The 16,894-nt window shown below is 34.5% G+C and overlaps 1 long non-coding RNA gene across 1 annotated transcript in view; it reads right to left on the bottom strand.

Moving 5' to 3' along the window:
- Nucleotides 1-3,794: 3,794 nt before the first annotated feature.
- The window catches only part of LOC118764896, a 16,983-nt gene continuing 3,883 nt past the window's right edge, over nucleotides 3,795-16,894 (bottom strand). Inside the window, exons 2-3 of the long non-coding RNA XR_005000732.1 lie at nucleotides 16,680-16,689; nucleotides 3,795-3,868 (exon numbers count right to left, since the gene is read on the bottom strand). This is a non-coding gene — a long non-coding RNA (uncharacterized LOC118764896). The remainder of the gene's footprint in view (nucleotides 3,869-16,679; nucleotides 16,690-16,894) is intronic.

Raw genomic sequence — 16,894 nt, 5'->3', positions numbered from 1 at the left:
ACTTCCTCCGTTAAAAGAAAATATCGCAAAAAGGAACATAGAATGTTACGTTCTTTAACTGTAATTTAAATTAAAAAGTTTATTTCAATCAAGTGAATCCGTAAAATATCAGATTAGCTTCCAAGTTAATTATAATTCGAATAAGTAATGAAACAAAAATTTTACTCCGGGTTATTGAAGCAGGAATTATTACGGTGTTCTGTCTGATTACTCAAAGAAGGTCACATATGGCGACTCCACTCACAACCATATATTTAGTAGAGAAAAGAACGTGGCGATTATTTTTGTGTGCACGTGCGCTCTTGTGTGTATTCGTTAGTATGTGTGTGCGTGTTTGTATCTGTATTTGTATCTGTGGGTGTGTATGTATCTGTCCGAGTACGCGTGTGTGTGTGCGTGTGTATGTGTGCGTATGTGTGTGCGTCTCTGTGTGTAGATGCGTGACGAAACGAACAGTCAAAAGATACTACGCCTTCATTAGCCGACATTCTACATCCGTAGATATTTTATTTAAGAAGTGGTGTGTAGAATAATTCTGCCTTGTTGACAGACGATTTCTGGAAATATTTTTGAATTTATGTTGAAATTTCTGGAGTTGTGAAGGCGCGTGCCCTTGTGTTTAGGGTGTTGCAATCACGATTACAAAATAGAGGTTTCCATTCCCGGACCGGCCGGTGCGTTAAGTTCTTCAACGAAACACTTCTTTTTATGCTGCACCAGTTAACTCATTTGTAAATGACCAACACTGCGACGTACTAGCGTTCTTTTCGGTTGAGGGGAGTGCTTGTTGAGCTTTGTCACTTATGTGACATGGAAACGAGTAACCATCCCTTTGAGTGGAGACAGAAATATCCTGGGGTTTGTGATAGCATGATATGGAAACCTAAGAGCAACTTACGAAGCACCAGGAGAGGAACGGATGGCATCGGATTATTTAAAATTAGCAATTGACAAAACCTTCTCAGCCATTACCTGATAGGTGCACACGTGACTATGTGGTATAAATCTTGCTTCTCAACCACATATTCCAGATTCAGTCCCTTTGGGCGGTACCTGAAGAAAGTGTCTTCTACTATAGCTTCGGGCCGACCAAAGCCTTGTGAGTGGATATGGTAATCGGTAAACGAAAGAAGCCCGTTGTATATATGTATATCACGTGATCACCAACCAGGCTGTCAGATGTTGCTACACATCGCTGGTCACAATGCGCTTCGCATTGTTTTAGCCTTCAAATGATACCACCCACTGGCTAAGCGGGCAGACCAACAGAAGAATGAGTGAGAGAGTATTGCGGCGAAAGAGTATAGCGCGGATCGCTTCCCCCTTGCCGGTGCCTCGTGGAGCTTTAGGCGTTTTCGCTCAATAAACACTCACAATGCCCGGTCTGGAAATCGGAACCGCGATCCTACGACCGCGAGTCCTCTGCCCTAATCACTGGAGCATTGCGCCTCTACATATATGTATGTATATATAAATATATATATATATATATATATGTGATCAATAAAAATATATGCATACATACAAACATATATGTACGTACCTACATCTACATGTATATATACATGCATATATAAATAATTATACGTGAGTACAGGACACCACATATATATGAATATATATATATATATATTATATATATATATATATATATAATATATATATACATACATACATACATACATATATATATATATATGTGTGTGTGTGTGTGTGTGTGTGTGTGTGTGTCTATGTGTCTGTGTGTAACTCTCTGTTTATTCGCAATCGCCGCTTTGCAAACGGTCATCGTATGTTTACGGCCTCGTAATTAGCAGTTTGGTAAGAAAAAAAACAACAACAAAAAACTGTAGGTTTAAATAGAAAGCGACACAGATGAAGTGGGGTCGATTTATTCGACTAAAGGTAGTCCGAGGAGGTGCCCCAGCATGGCTGCAGTCTAAATACTACCATGATTAATGGATGCAGCATGCTGTAAATAATATTGTGTTTAAATTATATATCTTGTCAGCATGAGCTCTGCAAAGAGTAAACAAGAACATCCTAAGTATAAACCGTCATGTGATTCTGTTGACAGAATACATAACCACATGATAGCGTGGGTCTACATATTTTAATATCAATCTTAATGACAACAATATCAGAAACAAAAGAGAAATGTGCTACGAATTGTGATCGCGTTGTAAACAAGCAAAAAAGAAAAACGCGTTTGAAAAGGCCACCAACTTTTCTAAACCAGGATTGTAATATTCTTTTAAAAGAGTCTGCAAGTTATAGAACAGTGTTCACATTAAAGAATGGCATGCATGATCTCTTCCGAAAAATGCAACAAGCGGAAAATTCCAACAGTGACGGAAGTAAGGAGATCGAGTGAAAGAAAGAGTTGTTGATCTTTGCATATTTTAAAGAAATGGCGAAGGAGATGACTTGAAGTGAAGTGGTGGTGGCAATGCAGTCATTGCGTTTCCAAATGTCATCGTTTCACCGACAATCATTGTTACCCTGCAGTTCAGGAAGGCGGTGACGGCTGATTGGTCAAAGACATGCCATTCTATTGTAATTAATTTTAACAATCGTTACGAATCATGTAAAATAACGTAAAATAATATATTATTAAGCCGGCATTGAGCACACACTGACACAAACACACACACACACACACACACACACAAATGTGTATATGTGAGTTTGTGTGTATGTGTATGTATGTGAGTGAATGTATATGTGTGTGTCTGTGTGTGTCTATAGATGTGTATACATATACTTATAGATATATCCATATGTAGCTATATCATGTATATATATATATATGTGTGTGTGTGTTTATATCCATGTACATCAAAACATGAGCTCCAGGGATGTATGCATATATTCATTGGTGTAAATGTATGCATGTCAAAGAATTTATATTCTTAGTGAAATTGTCTAATATGAAATGTTATTAATTATCACGCCACATGCAAAGAACGCGCAGTGTATGCGTACAAAGACAGACATGCGCGCACACACATTTACTTGTATACATAAGTGTGGATATGTGTGCGCGTGAGTATGTATGTGTGCGCACATGCGTGCGTATGTGTGTGAGCGGACAGAACCGCATATACACAAATATACTCACAGATAGCGAGATGTATGGACAAGTAACGAGGATAACTTGATATGTACTCACGCACATCTAACAAAATAAATATGCATATATATATGCATATTCTTTTATTCTTTTACTTGTTTCAGTCATTTGACTGGAGCACCGCCTTTATATATATATATATATATATATATATATATATATATATATATATATATATATATGCGTGTGTTTGTATTTATATGTATATATGTATATGCTTAAATATAAATAAATAATATTGACGGTTGTTGTTCCATGTTTTCTCTAAATATGACATTTTAATTTTTTTTTTCAACCAATGAATATTTTAACCGAACTTCAACGAAAATGTCTCTGAAAGTCACGACTGATACTGGCTATTTATCCAGTTGTGGCCGCTTACCAATACAATGCAGATTTTTATGTCTGTATCTAATAAAATATGGAAATGGATGGAGTGGAACACGAATGGCAGAGGATGGGAGCGGAATTTAAATGAAATTAGGGATGGGCGCAACAGTATTAGCATAATAAAAGGAGCACTCCGTCAGTTACGACGACGAGTGTCCCAGCTGATACGATCAACAGAACAGCCTGCTCGTGGACACCTTCAACGTAGTTCTCAGGGAGATTCAGCGGGACACAGAGTGTGACAAGGCTGGCCCCTTTGAAATATCTGCACTACTCATTTTTGCCAGCTGAGTAGACGGGAGCAACGTGAAATTAAGTGTCTCGCTGGAGTACACAACGCGTCACCTTCACATTAGCATCATAAATAACTTATCAAAGTTTTCTGCGCATGTATAACATTTTGGCAGCGCAATATACTAATAACGAAGGCACAATGCGTTGCTTACTAAATGATACTAATGTTGTAACACTTTTGCACCATACTGTATCACCAGCTGTGCTTGTATTGAGTCCAGAATGAGAGGGGAACATTTGCATTTCATCCTGGGAGGTGAAAAAATCAATCGCGAATAATTTCTGTTATTCGTTAAATTCGTTCGTTTTTTTTCTTCTTTTATTACAATATTATTTGGGCGTGACCCTGTGGTAATAGGCTTGCATCACAAACACATCGTTGGGCGTCCTGCCCCGCTGCGTGCCAGGTTGGATAAGGGCTCTTTTATTATAGAGTTGGGCCGACTGAAGCCTAGTAAGTGAAGTTGATAGACTGAAAGAAGATCGTTTTGTATACACACACATACATAAATATATATATAATATAAATAATATATATATATATATATATATATATATATATATATATATGCATACACACACACGCGCACATACACACATATATATATATATATATATGCATATATGGTACAGGACGTCACCAACAGTAAACAACAGGAAATACGAAAACAAATTTGAATACGCAAACGAGAGAAACAAATGGAAAACAGGACAAGCAACATAAAGAACGACCCTTCATCAGTTGTCGGCTGTCTATCTAGTCCTCATTTCGAGCATTGAACATATACATACACATACACATACATATACATATGTCAATGCGTATCTTTGTGCCTGTTTTTGTTCCCTACCACCGCCTGGCACAACCACTTGAGAACTGGTATCGGTGTGTTTATGTCTCCGTAACTTAGCAGCTTGGCAAAAGAGAGCCAATAGAATACCAGATTTTAAAGAAATAATAAGGTGGTGCCCCAGCATTCTCGCAATCTAATGAATGAAACAACAAATGATGAAAGACATTTGAATTAACGCGAACAATATTTCTCTCGTTGTTTTATCGGTGTTTCTAGTTCTAGTCTTCGTCGACCCCTGTTGTTTCTTATTATTTCAGACACGATAATGGAGTGCCAAACAGAAAACAAAAACCGAACAGATTTATTTGGCAGCCTAGAATACTGGAGTGTTTTAATCCGTCAGTTTGGATTCCACCTAATAAAGTTATCTAATTTTATCCTTTGAAGTATTTCAAGAAAAAATTTCTTTGAGAATACCAGATTATGTTTAATCCCGTTTACTCTTTCTCCCTTCAGGATTGGCTCTATTACTTTACATTTAAATGATTATACAATATTTCCTAATAGGATAGCCACGGTAAATAGAATTGGTTATAACCCAACTTTATGAAAACAAAATAAACCAAAGTAAAAACCAACAACACTTTCTGCTTTATTTGCGAAGTAAAAATATACACTTAGTTATGTTATCCATGCAGTAACAACGAGGTCTAAGTATTGTGAATTAATACTACATAATTTTTGTTTTCCTCCTTGTTAAATGATTTATATGACACTATGTTGTTCAAACAAAACAATAAATGCGATACAATAACATCATTTTTATTCTTGTTATATTTAGATAAACTATGTATGACAGGAAACCGAATTTTATTCCTTTCTTTATTTAATTCTGTTTTTCTGCTTTCACCGTACAAATTTTAACGACGTCTGTTCATCACGCGATCCATTTTCTATAACATAAGATTTATGTAATTTACCAATTTCGATTGATATCAGAATAACTTTCTATTTTCATTATAAATGAAATACGATGTAAGAGCAATAAGGTTGTCGACCGCTTAGAACTCTCCAGTACATTCTAGAATTACGAATGCAGCTTCAATCCTAAACTGTTTCCTTTCACATGCAGTACATATTTTCTTTATATAAATCTATTTATCTGCGGTTCAACTACATGGCATTGGTTGCTTAAGCCTTTGTCCCCTTTGTACATTTGGTTGCAACATCGGACACTTAGACGTCTCGATTGATCCTAGCTTTGGGCTTAATCGCCTACACTTAATCCCAGGAAATTATGAGTTGCTTTAGATATTCTTTGACGGCGGTACGCCATATCTTTTTGAGTCTCCCTCTATTCCTAGGTCTCTCTCTATTGCTATTTAGGGGTATTCTTTTTTTCTGTCCCTGCAGGTGATCTTAACATCTCTGCGTTGACGTCGTTTATGGAATGCATTCAGCCCCTGACCCAGCCCAAGCAATGATGCAAGAGAAAAAGGGTTGTAGGGGCAGCTTGGCAAAACACCACCTGAACCACTGAGGGAAACATTCATGTGAAACAAACTACAATCGATACAGAAACATGTTTTATTTGTTTCACTCATTAGATTACAGCTAGGATGGTACATAGCTTTGAACAATTTTAGTTGAACGAATCGACACTAGGAGTTATTCTTAAGGCAAGGTAATGTTCTATTGCCCCTTTTTCCTGAATCGCTGAGTCACAGAGTCGTAAACACACCAACACCGGTTGCCAAGGGGTGGTGTGGGACAAAAACAGACAGACGCGCTCACCAACATATAGACAGATATAGATATAAATACATATATATAATGGGCTTCTATCAATTTCAGTCTACCAGATCCACTCACAAGAGTTAGGTCGGCACGATGCTATAGAAGCAGATATTTGCCCAAATGCCATGTGGTTGAGATGCAGACCTTTAACCAGACAGCCACGCCTGCGACTACGAGACTTGTTGAGTGAAAAAGACAAATAGTAAACTCAATGAATATTCTCTATTACTCTCTTTTATTTGTTGCAGTCATTTGACTGTGGACATGCTGGAGTACCGCCTTTAATGGAGCCAGGACTTATTCTTTGTAAGCCTAGTACTTATTCTATCGGTCTATTATGAGAAACCGTTAAGTTACGGGTACGTAAACACACCAGCATCGGTTGTTAAGCGATGTCGGGGGAACAAACACAGACACAAAAAGTTTACACACACATACATGTACATACACACACACATATATATATTTATATATATTTTATATATTTTGTATATTATATCAATTATTTTTTTCTATGTTTTGGTTTATGTTTTTCACTGTTTGATTTGCCTAATAGTGGTTTTATCTCTAATATAATTTATATATATATATACATATATACGACAGGATTCTTTCAATTTCCGTCTACTCACAAGGCTTTGGTCGGCCCGAGGCTATAGTAGAAGACACTTGCTCAAGGTGCCACGCAGTGGGACTGAACCCAGAACCATGTGGTTGGTAAGCAGGTTACGTACCATACATCCACTCCTACGCCTATTATGGACAAATTTTATCCATAACTGATTTCTGTAATTGAAATAGAAGTAATATGGGGAGGATAATTTATTTCCAGTCTACAAAGCTACTATTTCTGATCAAAGAACAAACGCGATTTTCAAGGGTATCGATGCATGACCGGCGTCGGATGACGGAAGCGAATAAAAGAAAATGTTGAACCTGACTGATCCGTCATACTGGATAAGGTTAGCCAACATTGGATCGAATCGATGTTATTGTTTCCATTCTCAGTATAATGCTGTTTCTACTGCATCACTATTATATATTTTATTACAAAATAATAATAATCACTTAACAATATCTCTGTTCTATGTAACATTATAGGTTTTTGGGTCAATGTGAGGAATATTTGCTGTTTTAGGGTTTTTTTTCTCCCTAATATCTAAACATAACTATTTACTGAATCAATATTGCAAGTCTCAGCGTCAACCCATTCGTGTAGCAAGACCTGTCTGGATTTGTGAAGCTTCAAGTCAGCTCTGATTATGTAGAGACCAATGACCGAATGTGTAGCACTATTTTTTTAACTAATAAAATATTGCCCTATGTTTCATGATTTTCAAGAAATGTTGTACTTCAAGGGAATTTTACTGGTAGGTGTTGTAGATCTGGATCTTTTCCTTTTGAACGGCAGACAATTTCTAGTTAACTAAACACTTTAAAACTTCGTATACTGGTAGAATGTGTCAAAATAAACATTTTTTCTCTTGGCTTTCTTGAGAAAATTGTAATTTGTTTGTTTAACGTAGTTTAATTTTTCGAGCTAAAATCATTTTGAGCTAAAATCATTTGCTGCGTCTAAAACTGAGACAACATCCTTTAAGTGACCCTAAACCTCCCCTTAACCCTAACCTTAACCCTAACCCTATTTTTTTTTCTTTATTGTTAAATTAATTTAATTGTTACGCGTGTAAAAAAAAACTAAAGCCATGGAAAATAATTTAAACAATTAACAAACAAAATAATTCTATAATTTTATAGCGTGTGTATAAAATTATAGAATTATTTTGTTTGTTAATTGTTTAAATTATTTTCCATTGTTTTAGGTTTTTTTACACGCGTAACAATTAAATTAATTTAACAATTAAGAAAAAAAATTAGGGTTAGGTTTAGGGTTAGGGTTAGGGGGAGGTTTAGGGTTAGTTACAGGATGTTGTCTCAGCTTTAGACGCAGCAAATGATTTTAGATCAATGTAGGTAATCGATTGGTTAAAATTGCCGAAATGCTCGGATTTTCAGACGAAATATCTTACAAACCATAGAATTTTCTCAATAAAACCAAGAGAAAATGATGTTTTATAAACACATTCTACCAGTATACGAAGTTTAAAACTCTTTAGTTACCTAGCAATTATGTTACAAACTGCCGTTCAAAAGGAAAAGATCCGTAGATCTGCATTAGATGCATTTTTCATTATTTCACTCAGATTTTGAAAATTTCATAATGTTAGCTGTCCGTAGAAAATAGTTGATACCGTATTTTCTGATTCTCTTCACTTTACATATGACCATTCTTTATCAAAGACACAAATTCGTATATTTAAAAAAAAAATTAAAGATCTTAATGCATTTCAAAATGTGACAGGAAATATTTTTCTGTGTATATCTGTCGTCATTTTCTGTTTATTCTTCTACATATTGAAAACATATAACTCTCAAACTTTTTCATAAGATACAAATCAACATCTAAGGCAGCTTATATAACCGACCTAAAATAAACAAATACATCGAATTCCCAAAACTAATTCATGCATTTTTATCTCCAACGAAACCCACACAATGCTACACCAGTATTACTTGCTGCAGATTTCCAAATGTGTTACGAATAAAACCTGTTTCTATTGTTACTGCAGATATTGATGTTGTTTTTGTTTTTTTCTGTTAGTGCTGACTTGTTCATTTAGTTCTTAGGACAGCTAACTCTTAGTCATAGGATCGCAGTTTCGATTCTCAGACTGGGTGTTGTGAGTGTTTATTGAGCGAAAACACCTAGAACTCCACGAGGTTCCAGCAGGGGATGGTGGTGAACCCTGCTTTACTCTTTTAACACAACTTTCTCTCGTTCTTTCTTCCTGTTTCCGTTGAACCTGTATTTCACGCCAAATGCCACATATCAGAGGAGGTTTCAAATAATGGTGGAGCACACTCAACGGTGCTGCCCCAGCATGACCACAACATCAATATATATATATATGATTGGCTGATCTTTGCACGTGTATCTGTGTGTGCGTGTGTATATGATGCATACATGTGTACGTATTTTCAAAATCTCAAATGTTAAGAAATGTTAAGAAATGTTGAATGCAAAATAACTTCTAATATCATAAGTTTTTTCCCTTTCTTCGTTTTTAAAATTATTTAATTAATAATTCTTTACATTCAATTTTATTGTTTGCGTATACACAGCTAATCTGATAAATTGAATTTACTTTAGGTTTCTGAGACCGATGAAAGAAATGTAAATATGAGAGATTAAAGATGTAAAGAACGCAGAAAATTCATTTTTTTATGGCAAGATTAGAACTTAAAATATTTATGATTATATTTAGAATTACAAAATAAGCAGACATGTAAAGAATGGAAACGGAATTCTCAAGGTATATTAAATTATAGAGATTTATTCCATACTCAAATAATAGGAAGGAATGAAGAATATCAAATCTGATTAAAGAAAATTTAAGTGCATGTGTACAGGCGTTTATATGAGCGTCGTGCTTAGGATCAGATCGAGGATGGTTATCAAACATATGTGAAATAAACAAAACACGAGTGTCCATTGTTTGGGATACTCTTGAAAATGTATCGAAGCATGATTTATTATATTTTATGGTCATTTCTAGTGACTGAAGGCCTTAAGAAAAGTATATTCACACTCCTGTTTTACAACTCACAGGACCGGTTATCCAGTTTTTATGGCGTATATGTTACAGACAAAACCAAACATACAACGTGAACGAGAAACAAGCCCGTTGCAAATCTACTCATTTAAGGCTAAGATATCTTGAACAACGTCAAATGAACTGCTTTTCTCAATAACACAACGCATTCAATAATCTGGAAATCGAAAGCTGATCGTCCAGTTGTGAATGCAACGGCTTAACCACGAGGCATCTAACCTGCAGAGAGCTTTAATGCTTTAATGCAATATCTAAATATTATTTGCTTTAACGAGTATTTCGAAAGGCCTGCCAACATGTATCAGCATATTACTTCGTTGTATTAATGCTGTATAGAGATTAGCACAGATATATTATACAGTGCAGTTATTGTTAACACTTGACAAATTATTCTGATAGCAAAAGGAATAAGTTGTGGTAAAATAAGTTTTTTAGATTTGATATGCAATGTTATCCTTGACAGGCAAACGCCATAGTGTTAAAGATTATAGGAATTCAAATTTTAATAAAATATTGAATGAGGATTAAAAGAAAACACTTATTTTAACTGTGATGTGATGGATATATATATACATATATATATATATTTATATATATATAATATATATATATATACATATATATATATATATATATCTATATATATATATACATATATATATATATTTATATATATATATATATATATATCTATATATATATATATACATATATATATATATTTATATTATATATATATATATATTTAAATATTTTAATCTAATACAAATATAAACACAATATATATATATATATCACTATATGTATATATTTAATTTAATATGAATATAAATACAAACATATATATACTTATTAAAATTTTATGTATTAATTAAGTCTTTCCTTGTTTGTTTTGCAAAATAGTGGTTTTGTCTCGAATAATATTTTATATATATATATATATATACATCACTATATGTATATATCCAATTTAATATAAATATAAATACAAACATATATATGCTTATATATATGTATATATATATATATATATATATATATATATACATCACTATATGTATATATTTAATTTAATATAAATATAAATACAAACATATATATGCATTTATAAATATATATAAATATATATATATATATGTGTGTGTGTGTGTATGTATGTATGTATATATATATGTATGTGTGTGTGTATATGTGTGTGTGTGCATGTGTATATGTAGATATATGCATATATAAGATTAAATATTTCTGTCAGCAGTAGGCGCTTAGGTAAACTGAATATTGGACCTGACAAGGGGGGAAGCTATACGGTATAATTCAAGTAAAATATGATGTTACAAAGATTCTTCAGTTCTATAACGTCCCTGCAGATTTTTCAGACAACACGTTATCCTGTGAGGATTAGATGTCAGATGATATAGCTGTGATTTGACAAAAGTATTTCATATCAATTTATGTTAATACGATTAAAATACGTCCCTATCACTGAGTGTTATTGGAGTCAATATATGATTCAGGAAGAGTATTGGGTTTACATTTGTGTTTCTGCTTCAAACTGCTTTAAAATCGATTTCTTACATTTTCACAACAGCAGATAATTTAGAAAGAAACAACACTCGATACATTGATCGAAGTACTTGAATTCTTATTTATTTTACGGAATTAGAAATATGCTAACAAAGCAGAATCTGTTGTATTCACGAAGGGGAAAAAGAAAGTAAATGTATATAAATGCCTGTCTGTCTATCTATCTATCTATCTATCTATCTATCTATCTATCTATCTATCTATCTATCTATCTATCTATCTATCTATCTATCTGTCTGTCTGTCTGTCTATCTATAAATGTATGTATGTATGTATGTATGTATACATATATATATATATATATATATATATACATGCGTGTGTGCCGATGTCTGTGCGTGTCTGCGTGTTTGTGTGTGTGTGTATACATGTGTGTGCATATGTGTACGTATGTATATTAAGTGTTAACACACGCAAACACACATACCTGAGGATATATATGTGTATAGATATCTCAAGAGAGAGAAGGAGATATATAGGTGAATGGATAAATAGATAGATAGAGTTATAGAGTTATATGGAACAAAAATTATTCTGTATAAAATATTAAGAAAATATGTAATTTCATGCTATTCGGTAAGTTCCCTGCCTCCGTATATAAGTATATATCTGTATATATCTATATATATACTATATTTACTTGTTTCATTCATTTTACAAACACAGACAAGCAAACATATACACACACGTACGCACACATATATACACATATATACGACGGGCTTCTTTCTGTTTCCGTCTACCAAATCCACTCACAAGGCTTTGGTGGGTTCGAGGCTATAGTAGAAGACACTTGCCCAAGATGTCACGCAGTGGGAATGAACCCGGAACCATGTGGTTGGTAAGCAACCCACTTATCACACACCCACTCCTGCGCCTATATATATATATATGTATATATATATACACACATATGTACATTATGTACATACATATATATATATACACATATACACATATATGGATATATATATATATATATATATATATATCTACTTGCAAGTACATATATAAACACATACACATAAATATATATATGCATGTATGTATGTATGTATGTATTTATGTATGTATACGTACAAATTAAGAAATTATGAAGGTGGCTTGTTAGCTATTAGAACCTCAAAATTAACAGAGGTCATATTCACCTATATACAAGTATATGTAGATATACACACACTCACATACACACGCGCACACACATATACACACACACACACACACATATATATAATACTAGCAGAGATACCCGGCGTTGCCCGTGTTACATACAATTGAACAATTAGACTTTTCTGCTATATTTACTCTAATGAACTGGAATATCTATGTTTCAAATTTCATCAAAATTGCAGATGAGGGTTATTTCCCTCTTTACACACCCTCAAAAAATTGTAATCGTGCCACATATATCCCATACTACTGATTTTTATATGCATATTCCAAAATTCCAGTCTTATTGAACTTGTTAAAAAGATTTTGCTCCTGAAAAATGAAGGTCATGGAGCTCTAAAATGTGAGAGTTAAGGACCCTGTTGGGGGTGGGCATCTTAATGTCTACCAGAGAAGTTGAATTGTTCCGAATATTTTTAACTTAGGTCTTATATTTATTGTTTGAATTTCTTTGAAATAGGAAATATATGTTCACTGGGTTTGTAAAAGAGCGCAAAGCCACAGGAAACCAAAAGGCGAATAATCACAATAAGCAGTCAGTTACCCTACCCTAGTCGTTACCACTCCCAATGTAGGATTCCTCACCATCCAGGTGACAGACACAGCCGTAAGATGCATTACGAATCTATAGCAATTAAAAGGGCGTGACCCAACTGAAATAAACATTAACAACTGTGTGACGTGAGAACTAAGGAGAAATGAAAGTTGGAGTTTGCAAATGACCATTGTACTGATATGTAACCGGACAGAATAAGTTTACAATCTATGAATGTCTTTAAATAACCAGTCACTCGTCTGGGAAGGCCTTGAAATCAATGTTACCATCTTGGGACTATGTGTGACCCAGTGATAATAAAAAGACTGAACGGAGGTCTGCATTCAAATAACTTTACTCAACAGTTTGCAACTGAATCAGTACAGGCAAAGATGCCTCTCATTTACTCGACAATTTATGCAGCACGTTGCAGAAATGACAATCTAAGTGTATGTCAAAGTAAACTCTTACACTGTTGTACCATAGAAATTAAAAATAATGCTCATCTGCTATGCTCGGATGACCCCACAGCTTCCAAGAGTACAACTATTCGTCTTTGCTTAGATAAAATGTATGTATGCATGTACACACATACACACATACACCCAAAGATAAATTGTGTGGGTAAACAAAAATATGAGATACTGCCTAGTGTTTTTGTAATTTTGATATGCCTGGTAATTATTCTATCAGTTAAATAAACGAACACCAGTTGTGAGGCAGTGATGAGTGAGAAACACAAAGACACACACACAGACTTACATATATAGATACTTATATATACGATTGATTTCTTTCAGTTTCTGTCTACAAAATCCACTGACAAGGCTTTGGTTGGTCTGAGGCTATAGCAGAAGACACATGCCAAGTCACCACACAGTGAGACTGCACCCAGGACCATGTGTTTTGGAACGAAGTTTGTTACCACACAGCCACACCTGCACCTATGTATGAGCGTATGGGTGTATATATATATATGCATGTATATATGTGAATATATATGTGTAGATATTATATGTACATCTATGTATATATATATATACATCTACATGTATACATATACATCTATATGTATAGAAATAAATGTATACATATACAGATATACACACATGCACACACACAGACACACACACATACATAGGTGCAGGTGTGGCTGTGTGGTAACAAACTTCGTTCCAAAACACATGGTCCTGGGTTTAAATTTAAATTTAAAATAAGGTTGAGAACTTGAATATTAATTTGATTAATATGAATTGAAAACCAGTGGTGTAGCATATAAGACCATAGCGGATCTTCTTCTAGCAAAATGGATGTCCACTGTTAATGGTTAATCCCTCTTATATACTAGTTTGACTTTAATAGTTTCAGTATTAAACTGAAACTATCTGACATTACAATAGAGAGATGTTTTTGTTTCACTTTTAGCACGTAATACTGAAATAGTGGAGAAGATATGATATTACTGTGGGCTCGCCCTCGGCAAGAAGTTAGAAATATTTTTGCTCATGACACTACATGGGCCCTAAGTAAGGCATGTGTAAAATTTGAATGAAATTGGTTGTGTAGTTCTCAAGTTTTAGGGATTCACACAGACAGACAGACAAACATTCTCAGTTTTATATATATAGATGTGTGTGTGTAACATAAAGGGATATGGATCTGGAATCGGAGCCGGTAATCTAATAAATTTCGGATCTCGCTAAGCTCGTCGAATTATAGGAAACATACAGAATTGTTCAAGATAAACAATTACACGTCATTTCACTCTTCCCTCGATTGGTAAATCCCGAGTTCGCTTCAATGGATTTTTCTTACAGCGGACAGAATATATATTGAAGGCATCATAAAGAAGAATGGAGCATTATACATCTTCAAAATCTATTCATTACAGTATTTGGATCTTTTCGGTTTGAACGGCAGTCTTTTAAAATAATTTCCACGTAACTAAACACTTTTAAACATCGTATACTGGTAGAATGTGTTTATAGAACATCTTTTTCTCTTAGCTTTATTGAAAAAATTCTATAGTTTGTAAAATATTTGTTGTTTTTTTCTTCAATTTCTGCAATTTCAACCAATCAATGACGTCTATTGAGGTGAAAACATTCTGTGCCTTATGAATATGTCCCTCGTTTAAGAAACAGATTGGGTTTATTTACATTTCTGACGAAAAAAGATACCCCACCCCTAACCCTAACCCTAAACCTAGCCCTAGCTAACCCTAACCCTAAAACAGATTGAAATGCAATAGATCGATACTAGGGTCATAATTATGGGTGACAATTTCATATAACACCGCTAGAAGAAACTGCCGTTCAAACCGAAAAGATCCCAGTATTTTTCTCATTAAATACCATTTCAAGAAGTGTTTTTTTACCTGGATAAGTGACCTTATGTCCTTTGATGTCGTAGTTATGTACATTTTGTTAATATTGTTCCAGTACACATTCAAGAGAGTCATTACTATGCAGTTTTATTCAAGGTTTTACCTGTGCAGGTGGGTGAAGAGAACGGAGAATTCTTAAAGTGTATTCTAGGTACATGTCAATAGGTTTTGCATTGTAGCACGATATAACTATGGTTCTAAACTCACTTAAACTTAGAATGACTCTTTTAGATATGAAAGGAATAAATTATTTTATATAGTTAGGAGAAAATTTCTTAATTAGATCAGGTTGCATTCGCGCCATCAACCAATCATAATGAAGGTAATGTGAAAGAGTTTAAGACAGACTGATTTAAAATGAAATCAATGAAAGCGGAAATAAATATCGTTTCAATTTGAATATTCAACCCAGTTTTATACATTTTGAATCGTAGATGTCGGATAATGTTTTGAATATTAGGAGTCTAATATTAATTAAGATATATAAAGTGGAGTGGAGGTGTAATGGCCCAGTGGTTAGGGCAGCGAACTCGCGGTCGTAGGATCGTGGTTTCGATTCCCAGACCGGACATTGTGAGCGTTTATTGAGAGAAACCACCTGAGGTTTCAGAAGGTGGTGGTGGTGGTGAACCCTGCTATACCCTTTCACTCCAACTTTTTCTCACCCCTTCTTCCTGTTTCTTTTGTACCTGTATTTCAAAGAGCCAGCCTTGTCACACTCTGTGTCACGCTGAATCCCCTCGAGAACTACGCTAAAGGTACACGTGTCTGTGGAGTGCTCAGTCACTTGCACGTTAATAAATGAGCTGCAACGTCACTGGTGCCAAGCTGTATCGGCCTTTGCCTTTCCCTTGGATAACATCGGTGGCGTGGAGAGGGTAGGCTGGTATGCGTGGGCGGCTGCTGGTCTTCCATAAACAACCTTGCCCAGACTTATGCCTCAGAGGGTAACTTTCTAGGTGCAATCCCATGGTCATTCATGACCAAAGTGAGTTACAAAATAAAATATAAACTGGAATTTCGAGTAATATTTTGAGGAAATTCATAAAAAAATCTGTAAAAGGAAAAAAGGACATAAAGTAAAATTATGAGGTTTTGTGTAAATTTGTTAACACCTAAATTCGTGATTATTTGACG

This window comes from Octopus sinensis, linkage group LG9, assembly GCF_006345805.1.
Source record: "Octopus sinensis linkage group LG9, ASM634580v1, whole genome shotgun sequence".
Taxonomy (NCBI): Eukaryota; Metazoa; Mollusca; class Cephalopoda; order Octopoda; family Octopodidae; genus Octopus; species Octopus sinensis.
The sequence above is the reverse complement of the archived record's forward strand: the minus strand, read 5'-3'. Positions and strand labels throughout refer to the sequence as shown.